This window comes from Dermacentor andersoni, chromosome 9, assembly GCF_023375885.2.
Source record: "Dermacentor andersoni chromosome 9, qqDerAnde1_hic_scaffold, whole genome shotgun sequence".
In the NCBI taxonomy this organism is placed as follows: domain Eukaryota; kingdom Metazoa; phylum Arthropoda; class Arachnida; order Ixodida; family Ixodidae; genus Dermacentor; species Dermacentor andersoni.
In genome coordinates, this window is record NC_092822.1 from 13296575 (window position 1) to 13323340 (window position 26766).

Here is a 26766-nt window from a genome sequence, read left to right on the forward strand (position 1 = left end):
CTCTTTTTCTCTTGGTAGGTACACCTGGGAGTAAAAGTATGCGGAATACAGGCTTGCCATAAAAAAAAAAATAAAGCTTTAGTCGTAATTCAGAAGCGGGAGCTGAAATCGGCGGGTGGACTGAAAAGTTAGAAATAGCATGTTTGAATAGCAGTCCTCAATTTGAAGTCACATTCATAGGCGGCGAAAAAAATTCGGATTCATCGCGGAATCCCTGGTCCGTATACATTTGCTTAGGTAGGTAGTCTCCTAACAAAAGTTTTTAGGCCGCAGCATGTGTCGACGCGTTGGCTTCGTGCGTTGTAGCGGTGCTTTTTTTCTATTTCAAGAGCTCTAAAATTCTGATGAAGGAAAGAGGCATGGCTCCTCACTATCCATGGTTTCGAAGTGTCAAAAATACTTATTAAATAGCTCCTCCCCTCCTCCCCGTCCCATAGGCAAGGTGCTCGCGCATGCTGAGGCATGGACATATTGATATAGGGAACTGTAAATATGTAGGTAGGTTTAAAGAGGGTACAGCTGGAGAGCTTCGGAACAGTGCACCTCCGGCTACACCATTTCACTTAAAGTGAAAATACTAAGTTACCCATAAAATAAAGAAAATGAAAAAGTCATAAACATAAAAACATTTTAGAACGCGCAATCGTTAGCACATACATGAAAGAAAAGCAAGACAAAAGAAATATAGGGAATCACTGTGCATAAAATGGCGGCTAATATTTCGCGCCCTCGTACCTGGTAATATTAAGTCTTTCGCTGCATCAAAAGCTTTACTTTCAAGGCCACTAATCTCACACGGTCAGTAGTGACAGTAGTAGTGACATTCCGTAGTGACAATGAATGGTTGCCCAGGCAGCGTCCCAAGTTTTTTACTTTTGTTTTTTCAATTTGACACAGCCACGAAAATATACACGGATGAATACAGATACTATTAAAATATGCAACATTGAACAAACACTGCAGGCGCTCGTGGAAGGCCCGTAGAGTTTCGGTAGAGTGTAGTTGCAGTGCACCCCTTGTGCAATGCCGTACAGCTAGCACACACAAGTTTGGGTACAATTCGCTTTTTCTTGAAAGGATTCATTGAACTATTCAATGCATACTTGAATAAGCAAGCATTTCGCAGCTTTTGCCTTTTTCGCCGGAATAAATGAAATGGTGTTGCTCATTATGCAGCAGAATATCTTTCGGAACCCTGTGTATACTGCATGCGTTTCAGGAAAGAGAGTAAATGTTAATATGATGTGTATATGATTTAGCGACCGGAATGGTCTGTGGCCAAAGGGATGAGGAGAATAGGAAAAGGAAGCAGCTCGCTTTAAGCATGCAGCAATAAACTGATACAGTCCTTGTGCCTACATAGAAACTTTACACTGGCGCAGTCGACAGGATTCTTTTAAGCCAACATCACAAGGATCAGCTGCAGCGACCGAAATGTCGAATGACTCTGAAGAGGCACTTTGATCACCGCCACAACAAAAAGCTGCCAGATATCGAACCAGGGTCCACGATGTTGCTGAGATAGACTCTACTCAGACTCCATTCACTGGTTCATACTGGGTCGAAGCTGCTAAGCAACAAGAACTGTTGCAAACCGTCCGTTATAATGGGCCAAGCGGTAGAATTGAAAAGACATCTATCGGAAATGTGCTACCATATTACCAGCGCAAGGGAAACGAGAGCCAGCTGTGAGTGTGGAGATCCACATCGCCAGTGGCCAGAAGGCAGGGGTGACGAGGAGGAGCTCGCTTAAGAAGACAGCAATAAACCGATGTAGTCACAATTTCTACGAAGAAACATTACGTATGATATTTTATGATACATGTGGAAAGACGCATGTTTATATAACATGCATGATATAATCTAACATAGATATAAAAATAGCGAGAGCGGCTTAATTAGCTAATGTAACGATCTGTATGTAATAACTAATGAATGAAATCACTAAATTCCAAAGTTATCTTTATACTTGAGGATAACGTGCATTGCATCTTCGCTACATCGAAACTGTCCAGAGGCATATAACTCCAACCTAGTTCGTCTATATCCAATGAATTGTGTTAATAACGGGGGTAAAACGGGTATGGTCTATAACTAAGTGTAACAAAGTTTACAGCGTTTAATCTGCATCCACTCATTTTACAGATGTCGTCGGCGGAAACAAAACCTTTTCAGGAACATGGTCAAATACTCTGCGAAAAAATAAAAAATAAATTTATGGCGCAAGAGAAAAGCGAGGACCTGAGCATTAACCTTGCAACCAGGCTAGAAACTTTTCTAACGCAAGCACCAGTTCGTTATTCGTCTGTTCTCTGCTTATATTTTTTCTTGTCGCCTTGCCCATTAACAGCGCACGGGTGCCAGGCGTTTACCAAACGCATTTCTTTCTCGAAGAAAAGTTTTGTTACACTTGTTACCGAGAGAACGCATAGTGAAAGCAGACAGACTGCGCCCACGCACATCGCTCCCAGAGTTTCCTAATAAAGCTCCAGACTCTCGCGATTGCGTAGGAAGAGGAATGCCCTCACGTCGAACCGTGTGGGTTGACCACGAGCGGCAGTGTACCGCTATAGTTGCACTGCCACCTGCCGACTCTCAACTTTCGCAGAGGGCGTCCGAAAGTTCCCGCGTGATCTCACTCACTACCATTTCGCGTACATATTGGCTGCACGGTGACCTCTAGCTTAACGAATTAGGCTAACGGTAGGTGAGGGGTCTTTGACCCCGCATTTCCGAGCAACTACTGTCCTGCAGGGCGTAATGAGATTTCTGCTGCTGTAATTTATGCAGCATTCTCACTGTGTCGGGAAAGCTCGCAGGGAGAGAGTCAGAGAAACTTGCAATATAGTCGCTGTTTCTGCTAAGGCGCGCTGCTGTCGAGAGTGTACTGTCTAATAACAAACAATATGTTAAGCGTGTGACCTCAATAACTCGAGCGAACTAAAACACCGGCTTCGGAAGCGTGCGCGTAACGTGGTTCTATTCTTTGGCAAAGGAAGCATAGGCAACTAGGGCTCGTAGTCCCAAAACTCCTCTTGCGTAAGGGTCTGTGCGAAAGGCCATTGTACAGGCATCCATCCCTCAGGATTTCGAGGGATGAGAAAACAGCTGCCGCTGGGGTAATCAATTGCAGTTTGCACATCGCTGTTTTCCTTTTGTGTCATATTGTACTGTGGTTCACTATGCCTGTGCTAAGCAAGTTCTTTAATATCATCATCACCAATCTGTGGCATAAGTCATATTATTAGCTAGTTTTGAATGCATATGTAGAACTACATCTTTTGGGTACTGCCAACATTGTTATAGATCTGTGGAAGGTGAGGCTTGTCAAGCAGTCGTTCAAGTTTATTTGTTCCAGTCGACCTACATTTGTCTTTTTGTAGAAAAGCTGATATAAACTGAAATATTGAACTGATTAAAAGAAAGGTTTTATGAGTACGGAGACTCGGTATGTGCAGCCGCAATTTATAAGCACAAAATTATCTGTTCTGTTTTGTTATGCATGGGTTGCTTCGGAGAGAACGAGACAGCGAAATTAAGCACCCCGTTGTATTATTTCTCCATGTTACAGAGAAAAAAATAATAATCACCACCCAAGCACTGTATACAGATGGTTAAGCAGCGAAGCTTAAACGTGCGGCCCCGCTGCTTATCACTGGGTTAATCACGACGCTTCATTAAACCACGGCTTGGTAAGCTGCCGGATCCTCGGTACGCAATTGCTGCTTGCGCTCGGCTACACGAGCCTGTTCTGGTGCCCGGGCTGCAGCATCGCCCTAGCATACACGAGCTCGTTCCCGGTTCTGCTAGCGGCGTTGCTGATTGAAAGCTGCCTGATCCTCAGGAGTACGTATGAAGCGGGGCCTACGCATTTCAGAGCCGGAGAGAAACTGCTTCGCGCGTGCTCGGCTGTGACGGAGAGCAACGACGTCACTACTGGTGCAACCAATCGCGCGCCTTTCTCTTTCTCTTTTTCGCGCATGCGCATGGGTTTGCACCGGATGAGTTTTTTGGCTTAGAGGCGACAGACAGACGGACTAATCGGCTAGTCGTATACAGCTGCGCTGTAATGGCATATTAAGATAATAATAATAAAGAAGCAAAAGGAGTGATTTAGGAAACTGGAGCGTGAAACCAAGGCTTCGAATCCGGAGAGGAGAGGACGGGCAAGACGAGACAGGTTTTCTCTGGACGAGCTCTTGAACACTGGCGTTGCAAAAGTCTGATTCTCATTTCGTCTGCAGTCAGGAGCGCGCGTACAGTCACCAGCAAATGTTATCAAGGCACCTTCGCTACTTGGCCTTACGCAGTTCGTTTGAGCCAGCTCACAGGCAATATCAGAGCTGAAAACAGATTCGAAGCGTAATCAGAAAAACATCCAGAAGGACACGGACGTCTCGCACGAAGGTAGCTGTTATGTAGCCAGTGCATTTCATCGTTGATAGTCAAATGGCAATCGACATGAGTACCTAACAAATACTGAGCGTCACATTCGCGTTAGTGTCCTGTCATATTCACTCATTTTCATGTATGCGAGTCGACCACTCCCCATGGCGTAATGGCACTAATAATGCGTTGTTAATGAATATATGTTGCGACAAATTACGTGAAAAAGAGTAAATAATTTGCAATTTAACCGCTGATGTTAATATTACTTGTGAAATAGGGGTCCTGTTTCTTTCTTGATACAAGAATTAGATCGTTTAGAAGTTTTTTACCGCGATCTTTAATTCACGAATTTTTCTTCTAAATTACATAGCTATTGATGGATGCGCTACCGTCAGCTAATAAGCGTGCATTGGCGGATTAGACTTCCTTAGTCTGTGATTCCCATTTAAATGGCAGGTCTCTTAATCAATCGAATATCATCGTTCGGAGAAATTATGTACTTTTAGGAAGAATACCAGTTCTATTTGTAAAATCAAGAACCGCTACTTTTTAATCAGACATAGATCTTCGAAGTTATATATAGTAAACATCCGCCGTATGTTGCATCCAACGTACGTTTTTTTTTATTATTCAATCGTCGCAATTGGTGTCGGCGTTAGCAGCAAGGCAAACAAGGAGATGAAACTCTCGATGGTCTGTGCACTACTCATCCTGCACTAATCGCACATTTTGCGATTCCGATAAACCAATCGCAGCACATAAGATGTCGCGGGGCTTCTATTATGCCGGTGTACGTGCCGCAGCAGAAACCCCTTTAGCTTAATCACGCCTCTTACGTTAAGCGTGTGATCGGGTAAGGTTAGTAACGTCGGCGAACCTTAATTCTCCGAGGACACCGTCTGGCGTCCGTGTGAACAGACGTGACACAGGAGAGATCATCCCAGGTTTTTTTCCAGCTATCGTCCTGAACACTCAGTGCGCCGGGTAATAATAACCATTAGGCTATGCTTCTAGTAACTCGCCCTTCCCTTATATTGCCATTCAGCGAAGCTGATAATGCAAAGGAGAAAAAAAACTGTGCGATCCCTGTAGTAACGCACTCCATTTCATTAATGGCTTGCCGGTGGCGCCCTCGCCTCTCTGCCCTATAGATTACGGTTATTAGGAAATGATACATTTCTCTCCAGACAGACTGCCATGAAGCATCCACAAATGCAGCTCTGGTGGTGCAGTCGTATTTTGTTTTAGCGCATCTTCATACTGAACGCAGAAGTTAGGGTATGTCAACTTTAGCTTATCGTTCGTCTGCAGCGTCTTGCTGCTTGTGCTCCCACCACACCGCTACCATAACACACAACCTTATGGAGTGCCCGGCTGATCACGCCCCGCCGCCGGGCTCGGAGCTCTCCACACGGGAGGAATGTAAGGCCACACTGCGCGACGGACCCGCACCGGCAGAGGATCACGCGGGCTGCACATATGTTGCAGCGACATGGACTGCCGGACACCTAAGCGCAGTGGGGCCATGCCTAAGCTGGCAGCCCACACCAGTGGACATTAAAGTTTCGTCTCTCTCTCTCTCTCTTTGTGTGGTTCTTAACTTGTTGTCAAGCTTCTTTGTCAATATCTAAGTTTCTGCCTCATATGTCAGCACCGGTAAAATGCGCTGATTGTACACCTTTCTTTTCAATGATAGTGGTAAGCTTCCAGTGAGGAGCTGGCAGTGTCTGCCGTATGCGCTCCAGCCCATTTTTATTCTTTTGTAAATTTCCTTCTCATAAACAGGGTTCCCTGTGAGTAATTGAACTAGGTAGACGTACTCCTTCACAGACTCCAATGCGAACTGTGCACATATCGGCGTTACGCGGTGCGCATGTCACATCGCGTGTCTCCTCGGGCGCTAGGACGCGTTTATAGGGCATTTCGCAGCGAAGCTGTTTATACGGACCCTGTGCCGTCGTTGTCGGACTCAGCTAAAAAGGGGCCGCGTAGCCTAGCGGGAGAGGGAAAGAAGACCTCTACAGGGTAAAGGGATTGGAGTGACCCCTTTTCTCCTGTGAGAATGTTGTCTTATACGCGAATCTTACATGGTTGTCAAACGGCGCATTTTCGGGGATCGAGCCAGATTGGCAACAAATTTATCGACGACTGATTCCACCTTGCCGTGAAGGAGGAGGACGAGGAACAAGCTTTTATTGAAAGCAGCAGTTGGCCATTGATGAGCCATTGCAACGAGCAACGTGTAAGGCTTTATGGATGGCATAAAGATGGCCCTAAACCATCCAGTGGTCAAAATTTAGTGCTGGTGCTGCAGTTGTGCACGAGTCTGCAACGAACTCGTAGCCACGAGAATTTTTTGAAGTGGTGCTTTAATAGCGGAGTTACACGCGTTTGATGATCGAAACGCCGCGTTCGCTCGTTTCGCTCTTGGCTACTATTTGTTCGTCAGCTGGTTTCGTCCTCGCCGAGTGCTCCTGCAAGTGTCACGTGACATACGCCATCGCCAATGCGCTTTTCAAAACTCTGTCCACCTCCAGTTACCGCCACTCCGCGGTTCTCGGCTACCCGCTGTTACTGCCATGCCGGCCCATGCACCTGCGAAGCGTGCCGCTATGGGCCCTGTTTTGCGCGCACGTCTAGAAAGGCTCGCCAATAATATTGATTTGTACGGTGCCACGCCGTGCTGAAGCACTTTCGCTGCAGATCAACAGCTGCCGTTTCCGCCTTCCCCAGATCGTGGCGACGATATGGGTTAGTACGTTCTGCTGTTTTTACCCACTGGCTGTTAGCCCGTTCTGCGCTAATGGCACCATCAATGCAGGTGCGCGTGCGGTCTATACGTGGTGAGTATAAAAGCCGAGGAGAGATGTTTGCTGCAGTGAGGTAACACAAGTCGGAAGACCACGAGTAGTGGGTACTCCTGAGGAAGAAGACGCCTAACGCGAGGGTCAGTCGTTGCTAAATGAAACGTAGACTGCATAACACGGCACCCATATTTCCCAAGCCTATGTCTGAATCATGGTGTCCTTGAGGCGGCGTATTACGCTTTCTGGGAGCTTGGCATGCAGATAGGAGAGTTGCAAAAATGAGCAAAATATGAGTTCGTTACAACATTATTCTGAGAAACTGATACATCAAAGACTGGGAAACTATAAGCGAGTTATCTCAACCTATATACGGAAGTACCCGGGTGCAGGAAGTATCTCTTCGGAGGCTTCGGGCTGGAGTCACCATTACGTCATCGGCCACCTGTGCTTGTAGATCGACAAAAGACGACCAAAGAACGTGCGCCAAGTTCTTGGCTCCTGTGACAACGTCAGATTCTCGACACATGCTTTGTATGTGCACTGGAACGTGGGCAACCTGACTTAAGAATTGGAGAAAGATTTAAGTGAAGCCAGACCTACCTGAAAACTACGACCGTTGGGTGATGTACAAGTTAGAAAAGACACTGCTGCAGTTCTTGCGCAATGTAGAGTTCGAAGTTATTTAACCTTCAATTATTCTTTAAGCCATGCAGCAAATCCTTCACAATAAATGAATAAAAAGAAGCAATGTCTATTGGCTGGCTATTCTTGGTGACGATTCATCCCCGACGTTCTGGTCATACGGCCGCTGTGGGTCTACCGCGCAAGTTCCGTTGCTGCTTGATCTTAACCACCGCTACCATGCATATTCCCAGCCGACCTCTAACGTGTAGCTGGTCAAGGACGACAAAAATAGCAAATTACTGGGAGAAAGTAAAAAAAGCAAGGAACGTGTCTATTCCAATGACATATACGCAAGGTAACTTCCTGCTTCTTCATCAGCCGAATTTTCGGCAAAATAATTTGTTTCTTTCCTTAGGCACCGTCACTACACCGTGGGCAGCAGGAGATGATAAACGAGAAATATTCATCGTAAACAAGGTCGTCAACAACTCTTGCGGACAGCCCCTTATTAGCATTCGGGAGCTGATATCTGCTTCAGTTTTTAATGGAGGCCTACAGAAGGACTTCGTATTGATAGGCTGACTTCTTTTGATCTTATATCCACCACGGTCATACAGTGAAGTGACAGAACTTGAAATTCTACTACTCACTGACAACTGACAAGGTGTTCCCCCAAAGATCGATTGAGTCTGCGTAGCATGCACCTCTGTTCTGTGCAACGCTTCAACGATTCGCGAAGCATTGTCGATGGCACTTTCCGTGAATAGAGGTCACCTTCATTGAACTCATTTCATGTGAAACGCTTGATTTGTCCCGGATGACTCAGACTTGTTTAAGTTCAGAGTGACTTCTATTAGGTCTTGTCGGTACTTACTGTGAGCCATGACGGCCGCTAAAAGACTGCACGCGTGAAAACCTAGGCACGAAAGAAAACAATCAAGCCGCCCACGTCGTCGTGATTGCTTTTATTTTCGTTCCTGTGTTTGTGTGTACGTCCTTTCAGCAACCATTATGCCTTGGTTCTATCTTTTATGACTTAGATATTGTGCGCAAAACTGCACTAACGTCGACAAGAGAGTTAAGAAGTTGAGTTTCTTGCTTGGAGCTCAACATGGATAAATATCGAAAACAGCACCTCGAGAAAGCGGACGCATGTGTTCCCCGTAACCATCCTGAACCACATCGTATTCATTTCTCGTGTTTAAGGTTATTTTGGTGCCTGCGTGCTGGACAGGCTGCGCGTGCGTATTTTCTTACAGTTGTGCGTAAAAGCGCTGAGAATGCTAAAAGTCATGTAGATAAATGAATGTTAAGCTCGGTCCATATTTGGTGTTGCATCAAAATCAACTCAAACACGTAAAAGGCCGCATCTTTTGTGAAACAATAAAGTTCTGTTGCGCTATGCACCATACACCAGGAGCCAATTGGTCGCTGTTCGCTTCAACCATCACACACCGAATGAATAAAAATCAGCCATATCCAACACACTTACTGTAATCTATGTGAAGTGGAGATTTGTCAAGTGGTTAAGGAAATACCATATAGCTGTTAATATTCTGCAACGAGTTTTGCAGCATAGCGAGTACATGCCTCTCGTGTAAATCAGCAAGACGCGGATACTCAAACCACGCGACACACGTGGTGCGACCCACGGATTCGAGAGCCTCCTGGATCGGCCCACGTTTCATCACGCCATGTGCGGGATCAGCCAACTTTTCTCTCCAACGTCTTGTTGTTGCTTGTCTCTTTCTATCATCGGTAGTTCCCTTTACCCCCTTCGCCCAGCACAGAATAGCCAGCCGACCTACACTGGCCAATCACCCTGTCTTTCACTATTTCTGTCGCTCTATTCAGGACCAGATGATCTAAAAAAAACATAGCATTGAATGGTTTGCGCAATTTTACAAGCTTACCCGTGGTCCCAGGTGACGTTAATCGCGAATACAGAAGGCTGTAGACCTCACCTGAGGGCAGCGTTATATTTTGTGTGGTGCACTGCTGTTTCTCTGCGTGTGCTTTTTTCTTTCCATCCTTCGTCTCCTCCTACCCCTTTGTCACTTCAGCGCATGTTGAGTGTTGATTACAACTTGTATATGAGTCTATTTTTTTCTCTTACTCTTGGTCATCAGTTATGCTACTGCTGATTTTCTTTTTGAGCATGTATTTCGATAGCAATTATTTGGACGCTCCAAGCTTATTTTTTTCCGTCACCGCCGCCACAGCCGTGATGTTCAGTATAAAGTCTAAGGGCGATAACACCATCGCCGCACGCCGTATGCTGTCTGTGTGAGTGAAAGTGTGTGAGGGTGAGCCGACTATCGGGGCTCCATCTCGTGTGCGCAAGGGAGGAAAGCGGGGAGGAAGAGCGCCGCTATCCGTCGCGCGATAAGAATCGCGGGGAAGAGGATGGCGGGGCGGGGGTTGTACTTCCGCAGTGTGGCGCGGCCTTGCGCGGTCACGCGGGCTTTGTCTTGAAAGCGGCCTGCTTTGTGGTAGAGTCCAGGTGGACCGGTGGCGTGTAGCTTTGCGTGTGCTGTGTTCTCGCCGCTCAGTATGCGATGAGCTCAGCTCGCTGTTGCTGCCGCGCTTCGCGCCAGCATTTTGATAGCGAGCGTTCGCGGACATCGAGTGTGATGTGTGCATGTTTGCCTGTGCGTGCTATTAGTACTGTGCCTGCCTGTGCGTGTTAGTTTACTAAGCCAGTGTTTTCAAGTTTATACAGCCAATGAAAGTGCGATTTTTACCTATTACGGCTGTCTACTAATCGACGATTCGCCTTTCGGGCGAAAGTGTGGCTTTTATTTTTCTTACTGCCTTTGATCGTATATCTTTGTAGATAAGTATTTTCGTTAATATTGTATTAATGTTTCATATTCCTTATACCTATCACGACAACATGATTGCATGTGAATTAACTTGCTTTAAGTTTCGCGTAAGAAGTGTTGCTTGCTTATTTTTATTATGCTTGCGTGCCGAACTATATTTCCAGCAAACGCCTCCGTGAGACTGTTCAGACTTTTTCTTTTGCATCGGTTTTTGTTTGTGTACAGAAACAAATAACAAACTAACTCTAACTAACCCAAAAAATGTACGTACACAAATATAAATTGCTTTCCTTTTTTATTACTTTCATCTCTATTTTAAATATCTTTCTTCTGCCAAATCTCTTTGTGCTTACCTAATAAGTGAGAAAGTACAATCGGGACAGAGTAAAGCTGCATTTCCACATGAGCAGCACTTTCAACTTCAACAGAACTATTTGAGGCCAGTGTCAATTATTACTTTTTCCTCAGTCAAGTGCTTTCGCAAGCGTTGTCATGAAAGGACATGCGCGTAAAATCGTTCATTGCAACACCGACTGGTCGTAACGTACTTTGAGAAAGTAAAGCTTGCAAGTTACAACATCAGTATTGATGCCGGGATTCATCATGTTTCATCGCTGTCATGAACAGCACCGAACGGCAATTAATAAACGTAGATCGCATAAAATTGCTGTTAGCGTTTCCTGCAACGGGCGCTCTGGCTTGGTTCATTCTTTGGAGAAGGAAGTAGGAAAAGAAAGTCGAGTGTGATGACAAATCAATGTGGGCGCTAAGAATGGTTACCTTATTTCGAGTGATGCGACCATTAAAGAACAGATGGCGAAGTACCTGCCGGGATTGAGTGAAATGCATGTTTATGAGGAGCTGGAAGGACTCTCTTGAAGATTCATCTATTTTTTGCTTTTCCCCCCTTTCTTACATTACCGAAAGTCTTCCCAGAAAATGCCTTTTGAATTATAGCTTTTGGGGATCTGGTATTTGTTGTATCTGAAAGCAACTTTTCCTGGTTTGGTATAGGTACTTATCGCAAAGCGTTCAGCTTCTTAGAATATTGTATTGTTCGTGTTACGCACTCACTTGCTGAAATATTTCCTCAGCTTCATTTACTTTTACTGACTCAAGGCAGAAAGCTTATAAATTCTGTCAGTCGTTTGTTTAAAACCGAAGTTTCGTGACCCGGGAACGCGGTAATAACTTACATTTTGCATGCTTTCTAGGGTTTCTCATCGTTGCTTAGAGTGCTGCGCAAGTTACTTCACTGCGCCTGCAAATTTGGTTCTCACTTTAGTATCTCTGCTTGCGCGTTTACTGCCCATGACCATGAGTGTAAACAGAATAAGTTAGGATGTTAGCTAGTAAAGTCTGTATTTTTATATGCGCTGATATTCCAGGAAATCAAGCTCGTTGCTTTGCAATGCTCGGAATACTTTTCTTCCTTTCTTTCCCAATAACCTTTCCAAACTGTCTGCTAGTGCGTATCCTGAGAATTTATTGCAAAAGTCACAAAATGCTCTTTCGCTTAGTTACACAAGTCTCAAAAGACATTTCTCACGCCTGTGACCAGCTTCTCAGACGTACTGGATTGCGAGGCATATTCGTCTTTGTGTACGCTCTTTGTCTTCAAATCGAACAGTCTGCGTTACGACAATTATTATGCAACTGTAAAGTTTTTAAAACATTGAAGATAAAATGAAAGGCACACGTGGGCGCTGGTTAAGTTGCCTAATTAGCAAGTTCGCAAGTTCGTTCATGAAAACCATAGCAGCAACGCTATTTATGCAATTCGGTGTCTGAAAAGGAAGAAATCTTGCATCAGAGGGCTAGGCGCAAATGAAGGAGTCGGTTCGTATTTGTCATTACTGCCAGCACATGACGAATAGGCCTTGCTGGCGAGAACGATTACGAATTGAATCCCTGGAGCCAACATATGACGCCTGTGAGCTTTTTAGAGTGTTATGTGCCTGGTGTCATCATGAAGAAAAACTCCTTTCTTCAGACAATCTTGGGCACTGTTGCTCAACTGTGCAACTATGGTCTATTAGCTCCTAGAAGAGAATAGCAGAACAAAAGGCGAGATCAGAACCACTCATGTGAGAGCGTGACAATACACGAGGAGCCATCATTTTCTTTACGTGATAATGCCGGTAGGTTATCCATCGATGTTGCAACTAAGCAGTTACAACACGTTCACCGACATCTGCGAAGTTATTAGCGTCAGGGCTTACTTTATTCGCAGGCACTGCATTATGTTTACTAACAAAGTTCTGGTAAATTAAACCTTCTTTTGCTGGCGCTGGCTTTGCGGCCGCAGTATTACGGGACACGCGTGCGAAATTAAATTTGCTTATGTGTTGTGCCTCAGAATGACAACTACATGTCCTAGGCTCACGTTCCCATATTTTCGTTTGACGGTTGCATTGGTGGACTTTCCTTTTTCTCATATTTCCATTGGCTGAGGCCTTTCGCCTCTGTTACATATTCAGCCTGAATTCTAAATAACTGTCAATACGATGTTCAACAAATATTACACAATCAAATCTAGAGACGTGGAATGGTGGAGAGCTAATCTATCAAGCTATGCACATAACAGAACATAACGCTTATTTGTCCTTTCGCTGTAATTCACCACTTGTCGCCGACGAACTACGCTATTAGCGCAACGGCTGTATTTGTCTATCCTCGGAACAGCACGGAAAGATAAGACGTAAAGAAGGGAAAGGCGGGACAACGCTGACTGACAACTGCCTTCTGTTTAATACGAATGGGCACAGCATCAAGAAAATAAAATAAAGGAAGAAAAAAGAAAGAACCATGATAGCTTTTATGTTATGGCGCATCTAGAAACAACATTTTGTTAATTGATGAGGCGATACTTGGCTGACTTTTACAATTGGCTATCGCAATTGGGCTGTAGTGCTCGGAGTATCTGCTTGAAATCCACACTGCGGTGTCCACATTCCGAGGGCAGCGGAAAGTAAACAAGATAGTGTGCTTAGGTTTAGACGCGCATTGAAAAATTTCAGATGGTTGGAATTAATCCTCAGTCACATATTAGGTGGTCAAACGACAACAGCTTTGGGATTGTGCAACTTTTAAAGTCACCCGACTTTCGTATTTGTTTTCATCAATTAAAGCTGTAAAGACACATGGTCAAATATAAGCGGATAAAACGCTTTCGAAACTCCCCGCACCGCGTTACTCTGGATTATGCTTATTGCGAAAAAGAAGGTACTATTGCACTTTTTATTAATGAATACAATTGCTGAACGAAAAGTTTTGAGGATATATCAGGACGAGGAGGAGGAAAAGGAAGGAAGTAAAGGTAGGGAAGTCAAGCTGACGCACGTCCGGTTTGCTATCCTACACAGGGGAAGGGGTTTAAGGGAAGAAAGGAGAGTGAGGGAAGAAGGAACTACCGGGGCGAATACGTGCAGTTGTCCATAACTTCACGCCTATAACTGGTCGCTGAGGCCAGTCGCTTTCATGAAACGTAGCAGTGTGCGCATCGCTTTGTAAGCTTGCGACGCGTGGGGCCATGGTCCGAGAATCTATCTCTGAAAATGGTCTGTTATCTGATCGGTTTAACACCCTCCGAGGAACGTCGCGTTCGATCTCTCAGAAATTCCAAAAAGACAATGCCGGCTCGATCGTCTCTTCCCAGTTGCACAAGCCAAAGATCAGGGTGTCGGACAGTCAATAAGGAATGAGTAGGCTTTCGTAAAAGTCACCTCTGACCAGAGGCGGTACAGTAAAGTTGCATCATGGCGGAAGAGAGAGATGCAAATGAGAGAAAGGCAGGGAGGTTAACCAGAGTTCATGCCTCCGGTTTGCTGCTCTGCCCTAGGGGAAGGGAAAGGGGAAGACGGAAAGAAGAGCGGGGACAAAAAGAAAGGCATGAAATAAAATGGACGAGATGGGATCATTATAGTCTTTCTAATAGGCCACTGTCACGTAAAAAGGTCAACAAAGCCTTGACCGACTTTCGGTGCGACGACAGATCATGTCGGGATTCCAAGACTGTCTGCTATGTAAGTGGCCTGTCGTCAAGGCTTGCAAATACGGCCGCTAGTGACAGCCGGTGCGCGCAGTATCGAAGACAGTGGCAAAGTACGTGTTCTATAGTATCCTCGCCACCGCAGTGACTGCAAGCCGCGCGCTCGTCCATGTCGACTCGGCGGGAGACGTTTGATGGGATCTGCAGCTTCAATGTAGGATCAAGCAGGTGGAGGTGGCAGTTGGAGAAAATTGGGGTGTTCCACAAAGTTTGTCTTCGTTTGAGCGAGTAAACGAACACCCCTTACAGCATCTGTCCTCAATAAGGTTATAGGAACTGTCAGGGTTTCTTTTGGGCTGACCGGGCGGCATCATCAGCAAAGTCTGATTTCCGGTGATGCCACAGTGCCCCGGAAGCCATTGGAAGATGATGTCATGTCCGCTTATGAGGGCTTGATGGAGAACTTCTGTGGTCTTAAACACCAGTTGTTCACGGTCTTGCGTCGTAAGGCCGACTGCGGACTCTGAAGGGCTGCCTTGGAGTAAAAAAGAAACGACCTACTTCCGAAGTTTAGCTTGGGGGATGTAATAAACAGCGGTACATAGAGCGGCAAGTTCTGTTGCCGTAGAAGTCGTTATATAGGACACTTTGAACGTAATTGTAACTTGTAAAGCCGGGATGATAACAGCGCCTGTGGAGCTGGTGGCCGAGACAAGTCCATTGGGGTAAATGTGCGTTCTTTGTTCATATGCCTCGTTCAGTAATGGCCGTGTGAATTGACGCAGAGCCACTGCTGAATGATGGGTCTTCTTCGTAATTCCCGAAATCGTGAGGCGTACTTGTGGCTGTCGTAGGCACTGGGGCAACTGCGGTAACACTGCACTGGGCTAACAGTGCTCTTGCTGCTGGTGTAAAGCCAGGCGGAACGTAGCCTTGATGTGTCGCAACAAGTTTGGAAAATGTGGCTTGAGGTTTTTGTGCTGGCAAAGCAGCAACCTAGTGACTGGGTACACGACACAGATGTCGAAAGTGTGCTCTAAGGTTGTCAATCGTTTTATATGTTGGAACCAAGTAGTCTGATTGTTGCGTGAGACAAGGCGCATCGTGGTAGTCCAAGACATGTCCGTAGAGCCTGGCCTTGCAGACTGTCGAGGGTACGAATGTTTGTTTAACATGTGTTCACCAAAGCCGGCACGCAGTACCGCAAAACGCGCACAAACAGTGCTCTCTACAGCTGAAGCACGGACCATACCGACGTGCCCGAGGTTTTTCCGAAGAGGACCGTCATTATACGTACAATCTAAATTAGTCTCCGCTTCAAGTAGATACATAGGTGGCTCCATGAAATGTCCTTGTCAATAATTACACCTAAGAAGCGGGGAGACCTCTGGCATTTGATAGCTTACTGATTCAGAGAAACAGGGTACGTCGCCATGGGTTTGGGCATAAACTCGATTAACGCGCATTTTTCGATGGAAACTCTAAGGCCTATTTTGTGGAGATGCGAACAGGTTAGGATGTCTGCCCGCTGAATTCTTGCGCACACTTGAAGACGAGTTACCGCAGAAGACCAAGGACAAATATCATCAGCGTACATTGACAGGTCAATTGTCTTGAGCAATATTTAAACAAGGCTAGTCAAAGCTAGGTCAAAAAAGAATAGGGCTCAATACCCCGGCTTTGTCGGACGCCACCGTGTGCAAAATAGTTGGAATTCGGGCCACCTTCGATGAGTATAAACGACCTTCTGGTCAAATGGTCGTGGATCCACTGAAACATTCGGCCACCGATTCCAACAGCCCCCAACGACTCCAGAATCGCTTCATGTGTAACATTATGGTACACCCCTTTCACATCAAGAAAGAGCGCCACTGATATGCGCTTGAGGCATTTTTGTTGTTGTTGTTCGAATGTTGTGAGGTCAATGACATTGTCTATTCATGACATGCCTTGCCGAAAACCTTCTATGGAGCCATAGTACACATTGTGGCGTTCAAGATGCCATTCCATGCGTGTAAGAATAATCTTTTCCACTACGTTTCCTTTGCAACTTGCCAAAGCAATAGGGCAATATGACGTCAGGTCGAAAGGCGACTTTCCTTGTTTGAGTAGCGGTCCGAGCCTACTAATCTTTCATTGCTGAGGAACAATGCCTTCATGCCATGAGCGGTTGTAGTAATTCAATAGATCTTGCCTGGCCTCTTGACCAAGATGGGCAAGTGCTGCATAGGTGATGCCGTCGGATCCTGGTGACGATGAAAGTCGAAAAGCAGCCAAGAAAGGCGTCCAATTCTTCCATAGTAAATAGAATTTCCATTTCTGGGATGCGAGACACAGGGACGACGCTCAAGTCTTCAGCGTTGTGGGCGACACGCTCGCCAGCAATCCGTGCACAAAAATAATTCACCACCTCAAGTTGCGTCTGGCAGTGATGTAGGGCTAAGGCCATGAAAGGATGTAGCTGTTGCGGAGACGAGCGCAGGCCACGAACAGTTCTCCAGATCTATGGAACGGTTTTATGAGGGTCCAGTGATTCACGAAAGGACTTCCAGCGTTTTCCTGCAATTTGTCCAAATGGCATTGGATTTTTTTCTGTGTTCTTTGTGCCATTCTCAGGTCACAAAATACCTTCGTTCACCTGTATCTCCTGTCAGCTTGTCGTCGAAGTGTGGTTAGCCTCTCCAGTTCTACGTCAAATTGGGAACGGTTAGCTGTCAACATTAGGAGGCATGAAGGAAGGAAGGAAGGAAAAAGTGGAGAAGGAAAGGCAGGGAGGTTAACCAGTTTAGCTCAACCGATTTGCTACCCTACACATCTCAGCGGGATGGGGGGATGAAAGATGGGGATGAGAGAGAGAGCACATAGCACAGCGCACACATCGTCAGTTACAGTTCGTCACTCTTCCGTGGTACGTGACATCATTGTCGCAACCGCTTGTCCAAGCCCGTCTCTTTCAAAAACCGAAGTAGTCCCTCCGTCGCCTTCAGCTGCGATGTCTTCTGTCGGCGATATGTGAAAATAGTTGCAACTGACAATGGTCTATTGTCAAGGTGCGCTAGAACGGACGCCAGGGACTGTCTCTGAACATTATATTCAGGAAAGTGGCACAGAATGTGTTCTAGCGTCTCCTCACAAAGACAAGCATTGCAGAGAGCGTTGTCGGCCATTCCAATGCGAAATGAATACGCTTTCGTGAATGCCACTCCTAGCCATAAGCGATAAAACAGAGTGGCCTCTCTTTGGTGGAGTCCAGTTGGCATGCAGAGATGAATCAAAGAGGGAAGGTGGTGGCGATTGCTCCGGTTGGTCTGGCTGCTTGGTGTGCACCATAGAGAGAGCGTGATTTCCTGTGCAAGCACTCGAAGTCTGCTGGCGGTGTAGGACCATGAAAGTGGTATGGCCTATTCCTGTGTGTCCTCAAGAGCTGCCCGAGCTGCATTTTCGGCGTCTTCGTTTCCTATGACGCCGCAGTGACTTGGCAGCCACTGAAACGTCACGTGGTGTCCTTTCTCCTGTGATGTATGGAGTAGGCATCTAATATCGAATACGAGCTGTTCGTATGGCTCACTACGCAGAGTTGAAGGCACAGATTGTAGGGCTACCTTTGTGCCACTGAAGATTAACCACTGTCGAGGTGGTGCCCGATTGACGAAACAAAATGCAGTGCGAAGAGCAGCTATTTCCGCAGATGTCGATGTCGTTGGGTCGTCAGTCCTAAAGCTGATGGTAATAGCTCTTGCTGGGACAACCACGGCACCAGACGAAGACTGGATGTTTGTGGAACGATCCGTATAAATATCTACACTGTCCGTATGCCTCTCGTGCAGAAGAAGCAGAGACAGTTGTTTCAGCATTGGCGACGACAGCTCAAACTTTTTCCCGATTCCTGGTACACTGATATGTACTGTGGGGGGTATCGATGGTTTAGATGCAGCGGTGAAGCCCGAGGGAAGTTTGCCGTTGTACTTGACGATAGTGTTAGTGAATGATGCTTGGTGCCTGTCTGAATGTAGTGTTGCAAGGTGGGGATAGAGGGGAACGTGCAAAATAGGGGCATGAAGCTTCCCTCATTGCTTTTGTGATGGTATCCTCCACGCTGCGGCCAAAATCTTCTCTGCATGCCTTTTCCATGGGTAGCTGAAATCTATTCCAGTCGATTCTTCGTACAGCACTCGACGAAGATGAGTTGTTTTAGCCCCTTGATCCGCAAGTGTGTAGGAATGTGGTCACTTCCGTGTGTTTCTATGTCTGAAAACCACTGAGCTTGCGAGTTCAGGCATCGTGATACCGAAGTCAAATCCAGGCAGCTGCTGTGCTTAAGGCCTCGCAGGTGTGTAGGACGACCATCACTCATCACACAAAAGTCGTGATCAGAGGCGAACGATACCTTTCGAATTGATTGCCGAGCTACCCCAGGGAGTGGTGGGCTTTGAAATCTCTCAACATAATCGAAGGACCACTGCTCTGTAAGAATATGTCTCGAAGTCTCTCGCGTTGAAATCGTCCTGACGGGGTTATATAGATACCAATGAGGGGGAGTTAAACATGCTTCTTTCTTACACGTAGGCAGACATATTGATTGTTATCATGTGGTTGTACTGCAATGGTGGGCATACGTAAAATCCATGCGGAAGCACACAACAACATAGCTGCGCTCTTCGCACGTCGACGAAATAAATGGTTCTACCCCGACAATTTGATGGGAGTAAGTACGTTGGGATCGCAAATAACCATTATGGGAATCCGATTTGTGAAAATATATTGATGGAAGGATGAGATAAGGGACCTCAATCCTCTGGCGTTCGACTGTAAAATCGAAGCTTCTCTAACCTCAGTGCCAAATGACACTATTGCATGAGCCATGGTGTTTACTCAAGGCTTGTAAGTACTGTATTTAGAGATCCAGTACATGAATCGCACTCTGAGCTGACGGTGTTTTTAGCTTGCGGAAGAGCAAGCGAATGGCGTTCATCAGTGATCGAAGCGTTATAACCACTTGTTTATGACATTTACTAAATGGAAGCGAACGTATAAGAAAGGATAATCTCGTAAAAAAAGATGTTTTTTTCTGCGTAGTTTTTATTTTTTTTATTTAACAATGTCCTTACAGGCCTCGTATGAGGCATTGGGTAAGGGGGGCGTTACAGTAATATTAACAGTGTATATAGAACATATAAAAAACATAATAGACATACATTATTAATTGACAGTGAAAAAAAAATATATGCCTATCTTACACAAGTATTAAAAGCATGGTACAACATAACAAGGTCTGGAGTGTACATATTAGAAAAAAACAAACGATACAGTTTTTTTAATAAACAATGAAAAATAATGTTGCCACTCCAGTACAAATACTAAACAATACTAAAGAATACAAGAATAATAAGCGAAATGAGCTCATAAACAAGAGAGCACATAACTGGAAAAAAAAGGAAAAAAAGCATCCTGCACTTTATTGAAGTTACGCGGTGGAATATGAAATGATGAGCTGGCGGAATTTATCGGGATTAGGTTCGGAGACGATGAAATCAGGAAGAGCGTTCCACAATCGAATGGCACGAGGAAGCGCGGACCAGTTGAATGCATGTGTGTTCCCGTAGATGCGTGTGAAGCTGAGGTGATTATGTAATCTGCGAGATGTGAAAGGTGCGACTTCAAGCCGTAAAGAAGATTTTCTATCCGCATGAACGTACTTGTGAAATAATGATATGAGTGCAAAATCGCGTCGAGTACTTAGTGGCTCAAGTGAAATATCAAGTTTTATTTGTGAGATGCTTGAGTTGTAAGTGTAGTTAAACTAGACGAATACGAACTTATCTCAATCTCAAGCCCAAAAATACGCTCAGCAACCCGCCGTGGTTGCTTAGTGGCTTTGGTGTTGGGCTGCTGAGCACGACGTCACGGCATCGAATCCCGGCCACGGCGGCCGCATTTCTATGGGGGCGAAATGCGAAAACACCCGTGTACTTAGATTTAGGTGCACGTTAAAAAACCCCAGGTGGTCCAAATTTGCGGAGTCCCCCACTATGGCGTGCCTCATAATCAGGTCGTGGTTTTCGCACGTAAAACCTCATAATTCAAAAATGCGCCCAGCGATTGGACGTGTTCGCTCCCTCATGAAGGGTGTCTGAAATCAGAAGTTTCCTCGCCGTCCTCTTGTCACCGAGAAATTTAGAGAATTTCTTCCATTGTGTGTACGAGATGTCTTAGCGAAGTTTTCTCGACACGTGGCTTCTAGTTGTGATATCAGTCAGGGCGATGGTCGCGTGACCCGTAAGCACTTTTGCAAATCCGCACTCACCTGGATAGAGCGACTGAACACCCACCGCGATACACTAGTGGATATGGCATTTCGCTACTGATGTCGAAGTCCAGGTTACGAGCCCGAACACGGCGGCTACATTCAGGTGGTTGTGCGATGCAAAAAAAACCGTTTACCGTGTACTGGGTGCACGTTAAGGAACCCCAGGTCGCCAAAATTAATCGGGAGCGCCCGACTATGGTTCGCCCCATAATCAGGTTATGATTCTGGCTAATAACGGTCCAAACTAGTATTTATTTTTGGTTTTCTGGCTGGCGCGAATGCTTGAGTCACACGACATTCATGTTGCGCAAAAACCAAAGCAATATAGCGAAAATAAATGTGGCCAAATATAGCGTCCGAGGAACGCAGGAAAGAAGCCGGCATCGGCAATGCGAAAAAATTGCCGTCATCAGCTACAAGCAGGAAACGGGGTCATTCTTGAAACATCGTGACTAAAGCAACGATGGAGACAGGGCGGCAGGCGTTTGATGACCTAGAGCTTTCTTTTTCTATTGCACCCAAAACTGCAGTACTATGTTATGAGTGTAATCATCTCGGCGAGCTTCGGTGACGCGGAAGGGGGAGGACAGGACGGAGTGTGTGCCAGTGGTATGAGGCGCACGCTCAGCGGCGATCAATTTCAATAGAGCCGCAGCCAACTTTGGGAACAATTTGTGCGTTGCGCACAGTTGCGTGCGCGCTTTGAGGCTATCGATCGTAATCGAATCAGGTCGGTGGGCGCTTTTCTGTTTTTCCTGTTCCCGTTTTCCGTGCACGGCCTCTCTCCCCAGTTGCTGCATGCAAAATCATGCGGCGCTTATCATCACCAATAAGGCCTACTACTCTAACCGGCAAGCCATCTAGCGCGTCGGGCAGCCTAATATTTATTGTATTATTATATAGATGCGTAAATTATGCTGCGCGAGATGCACCCTTCCACACAGTCCTGGGATTTCTTTTCATTTTCTATTTTTGATCTGCGTAGAGCGGAATTTTATTTCGATTCCTCTTCCTCCACTTCGTTTTTTTTTTACGTTTTCTTGGACATTCTTACTTATCATTCTTGGCTTAACGACTTAACCGTTACCGTCGGTCTATCATGCGAAAGCTTGCGGTACGTCGCACTTACATTCTACTGGAATTTCAGTCTCTGCTTGCGGTGATTGCGGAACAATACGCGCAATGCCAGCATTATATTTTTGTGTCGTGCTTACCACTTTTTTCTCATTGTTGCGCACACTTCGCTAGAAGCATTACCACGGTCACACATTGCCCAAAAATATTTTTTTAACCTCTAGAAAAGCTAGTAGGACTTCATATCTTATTCGTAGATAGGCAAAGTCGCTTACATATACGCCTATCTGCCAGAAAAGGGTGACAGAAAAGGAGCAAGAAATACATTTTGCCTCCTTCCTATTTGCCTGGGAGAGAAAGCAGCAACGACGGGAAACGCAGGAAAGTCAGCCGGAAGGGCGTCCGGTTTGGTACCCTACACTGGCGGAGGTAGAAGAGGGCATAGAAACGGGAAAATCGGGAGAGAGCACGGCGCGTACAATGGAAGATGGAACGTTCTGGAAAGTGGCACCGCATAAACTGGGAACGAGAACAAAAGATAAATTAGCCCCTCAGGCCGGTACAACCACACTACTGTGCGAATAGTTTTTGTGCCACTGGCGGACATGCTTGCTGCTCCCAGGCCTTAGAAAGTGGTCTGATGTACAGCCGGTATATAGTTGTGTAGAGAGAGAAAGAGAGAGAGAATGTGTGAAATACGTGGGTCATGTCTACCATGCGTATTTATGGGCACGTGGGTAATTCTTTCGTTTAGCACTACCTTTAATGGTCTCTGAGTTGAACAGCTGGTATCGCGTGTGCGCGTGAGTGTATGTGTGGGAGGGGATGGGAGCAGATATTTGAATAAACCTGTGTGACATCGGACACTCGCATTCTCGCTAAATTTTGATCCACGCACTCCCCTACATGCAAATAAAATAAACTCCAGAAAGGACGGAGACGCCTTTATTCTGCAATTAGAAAAATAGCATGCAAAATGCTCATTAGGAGCAAACTCGAATTAGGAGCAAACTCGAAGACCTGGGGAATGTCAAGTGCCATGTTACAATTGTACAGGGTGCTTTTTCTAGGATTTCTGTGATACAGCTTGCCAGCAATAAACAACACAGGTAAAACGAATCTACGCACAATAGTCTTCAGGGTCAAGTGCTCCGGATCTGTCTAGGCCTGCCTCAGAGTGCTTCAACAGTGGCTACGATAGCAATCACTAGAGACCACCTTGTCAAGACCCACATTGAAATTGAAGTACTCAGGACCCATATAGGGCATCTAGCCAGGACTCCTCGTCACAACTTAGCCTCTCTACCAGCGGACAGACCACACACATCTTTCAGCCTAACGATAACCGCATATGATGAATCATTGCCACCTTGTTTCACTCCGGCTGCGAGACCTTCGATTCCTCCATGGTGCCTCGCTCAGCTAAAGATCAACCTCACAATACCTGGTATCTCAAAAAAAGCTGATCTATCATCGCCAGCCCTTAGACAGCTCACGCTACTATATTTGTACGAGAACTACCGTGACGTTACGCATATTTACACTGGTGGATCTGTCCTCTTAAGCAGCTCCGCGGCGGCAATCGTCATACCAGCGAAAGCTGCAACAATCAAATTTAAGATGACCCACGCGACAACATCGACGGCAGCAGAGCTCGCAGTGCTCTTTACTGCCCTTTATCACATTGGTGATGAACCGCCACGCAAGTGGACTATATTCTGGGATTCGAAGGCGGCACCGCAGTCTCTACTGTCACCTTTTACGACGCGGACCGCATGAACAACTAATATACCATATTACAGAGACGTTACACAATAAAAGTGATGCAGGCCTTGAAATAACCTTCCAGTGGCTTCCAAGTCACTGCGGGATTATCGGCAGTGAACGGGCGGATCACGCTGCCCGCTCAGCCCATACTGAGGAGCACCACGTCCCAATTCCTCTTTCTATAACTGACGCAGCACGGAAGCTCCGCCTACTTGCTCGGCTGTGCGCCGCGTCGCAATGGAACGAGCCACATTTAAGAAATGCGCGACTGTACTCACTCGATCCCACGCTAAGTCTTCGAGCGCCATCACAGCTTCGCCGTAGAGACGCCACGCTTTTATATCGACTTTGGTTGGGCGTTGCCGTTACCAAAGCCTATGCATTCCGCATAGGAATGACCGACACCCGAACCTGTGACCACTGCGGCCACGAAGAATCAATTGGCCATATTTTGTGCGCCTGCCCGCAGTACAGCCCACAGAGGGAATGCCTTCGCCACGAACTTGACCAACTGGACGACCAACCGCTATCGGAAAATAGAATTCTACAACATTGAAAGGACCTACCGTCACAGAAGGCCGTCCAAGTGCTATTGCGCTTTTTGCGATCTACCGGCCTGTGTGAACGACTTTAACTGGAACGCCTTTTGTGTGTGGGTCTCCATGTGTGCGTGTTTTTTAAGCGTTTTCCTCTCTGTCATCTTTCTAACCCCTATCCCCCATCCCCAGTGTAGGGTAGCGAACCGGAGACTCATATCTGGTTAACCTTCCCGCCTTTCCTCTTCATTCTCTCTCTCTCTGTTTGTTTTAATTTCCCACTACTACGATTACTATACCCAATATTAACGATATAAATTTTGTTGTTTGTTGTACTCGTATCCTATTTATTTGTTTGAAAAAAAAAATACAGCGGCCGTTCTGTAATTAATGCATTCGTTTTATCACGTCTTTTTTTATTTCTCGTCCCCTTATGTAATGCCCTATAAAGGACCCTTAAGGGTAAAATAAATGATGCTGATGATGATGATAATGATTATGATGATGATGATGCTTTGCTTCGTGACAGCCATTTTTCAATGCTGGAGAAAATCTCCCTTAGGAGTGTTCGGCCTCAGGTAACCCTGACGTCCTTTATTACGTAGGCTCACCGACCCACACGAGACGACCAAGGAACGCGTCTGAAGAGTTTGGCTCTTTTGGCTACAAGATTTATACTCTCCACAACTGTTACAATAACCGAAGAACGCAAAGAACCGTGCGGCGATGTCTATTGGACATTACTGCTTTCGCATTCACAACTCATGAGAAGTGCATTGGTGTCCTTGGATTTTTTTTTTTTTTGCTCCTCCTACGGTCGTATTTGATGCGTAAATGGTAGAACAATTCAGCAAGAGTGCGAAATTTGGATAGCTTGCTGAAAAAAAGATATATTAAAAAAATCTCAGTGCTCTTCCACTGTGTGAAGAAGGATGAGCAGCAAGGCTGTGCATCTGGGCCCCTTAATGGCGAACTGTACCTCCGGCGCGGGTCGGCCCGGCATTGCACGACCTGCGGGATCGGCCCACGTATGAAGAGTGCTTAACGCTTGCCTCACCTCCACCGCGGGTCAGCCCGGCATTGCACCATCTTTGGGATCGGATCACGTATGGGGAGTGTTTAACGCCTGCTTCACTTCCGCCAGCGGTCGACCCGGTATTGTACTATCTTCGGGATCGGACCACTTATCGGGAATGCTTAACGCCTGCGTCACCTCCGCCGTGGGTCGGCCTGGTATTGCATTGCCTTCGGAATTTCTTTCTGCACGCCGACACGATAGTCGGGAAAGTAGCTCTTAACAATTTCGCTGTAAAAATAAATAAATAAAAGACAGCGCAGCAACAGGAATACTGTGCTGCTTTACCTTTCTGTAGTCCAGTTGCAACACCGTTTCTTCAAGAAATTTTAGTACAATGAGCGTGTGTAGATTCACGGAGGGTTTGTAGATAACTCACTGTCTAGTCGCATGGACGATTAGGTTTTGGAATGGAGTGCTCAAACTGAGCCTTGAGCTAATAGCGACACGCTGGAGCGACGGTGCCTCAAGGTCAAAAACTAACGAAATATTATAGGTGGTTAGCGTCTGTGGAATACATTTACGCACTAACTCCTTTTAAGAGTAACTCTAACAGGTTGTAGGCCTCTGCCAAACTTTCTGTGGCTTTTCGCTTACACCCCGCAGCATCGTTGTACTTTGTAGAACATATACTTTCCATAAAGTAACTTTGACCCTGGCTTTGAAGATTTCACCTATTGCGCGTCTATTCTCGTCATGGTATTGAGAAGCTGGCGTACAAACGAGGACTCAAGTAGACCGATAAATACAGCATAAACACTGTTCTACTTTTGTTCTACCTGTATACACTCTCGTGTACCTGTGCAACTCTGCACCTATGCACAGTATACTATGTACGTGTGTACAGTATGCTGTATACACAATTTGCGTCCGTGTTTGCAAGGCCGCTTTCCAACCCCATGAATTCCCACCAACTTGCTAAACTTTCGGTCGTTTGGAATTTCTTGTTAGCGTCATTTTTGATACAGATTTTATTTCTTTCCCGGCCAGGAACCTAATAGGTAATAGTCATGGCGTGAAATACACTATAAGTGCAAAGACACGGTAACCAGCTCAAAATGTTTTGCGGTCAGGCACCGTCACCGGAGTGGCGGCAGGTTAATTCAATAACGCAAATTTGTTGCGCGGCTTCCCGGGTCATAACGTTGCGCCAGACATGCAAATGTTTGCACGGCGAACGGCAGCGGTGCCACGTTGCGGATTTGCCGCGAGCGCAGAGCGTCGCCTTCCAGGCTTACGTTGTTATTGCTCACCCAGATTATTCCGCTGCCGGAGAGAAAGAAAAAGTAAACAAACTGATGTCGTCGTACGAAGGTAAACGAAACAACGTGGAGCGAGGTTTCTTTGATGATATCTCTGGCGTGATCGAAA

At 46.0% G+C, this 26766-nt stretch overlaps 1 protein-coding gene across 4 annotated transcripts in view; it reads left to right on the forward strand.

Moving 5' to 3' along the window:
* Positions 1-26766, forward strand: part of LOC129383766 (uncharacterized) — a 644189-nt gene that overhangs the window by 19937 nt on the left and 597486 nt on the right. Inside the window, exon 2 of one of the 4 annotated variants that reach the window (XR_008611638.2) lies at positions 5701-6166. The exons of the other annotated variants lie outside the window; for them this stretch is intronic. The gene's annotated coding sequence lies outside the window, so the exon portion shown is untranslated. Of the gene's footprint in view, positions 1-5700; positions 6167-26766 lie in introns of those variants that run through there. 4 annotated transcript variants of the gene reach the window in all.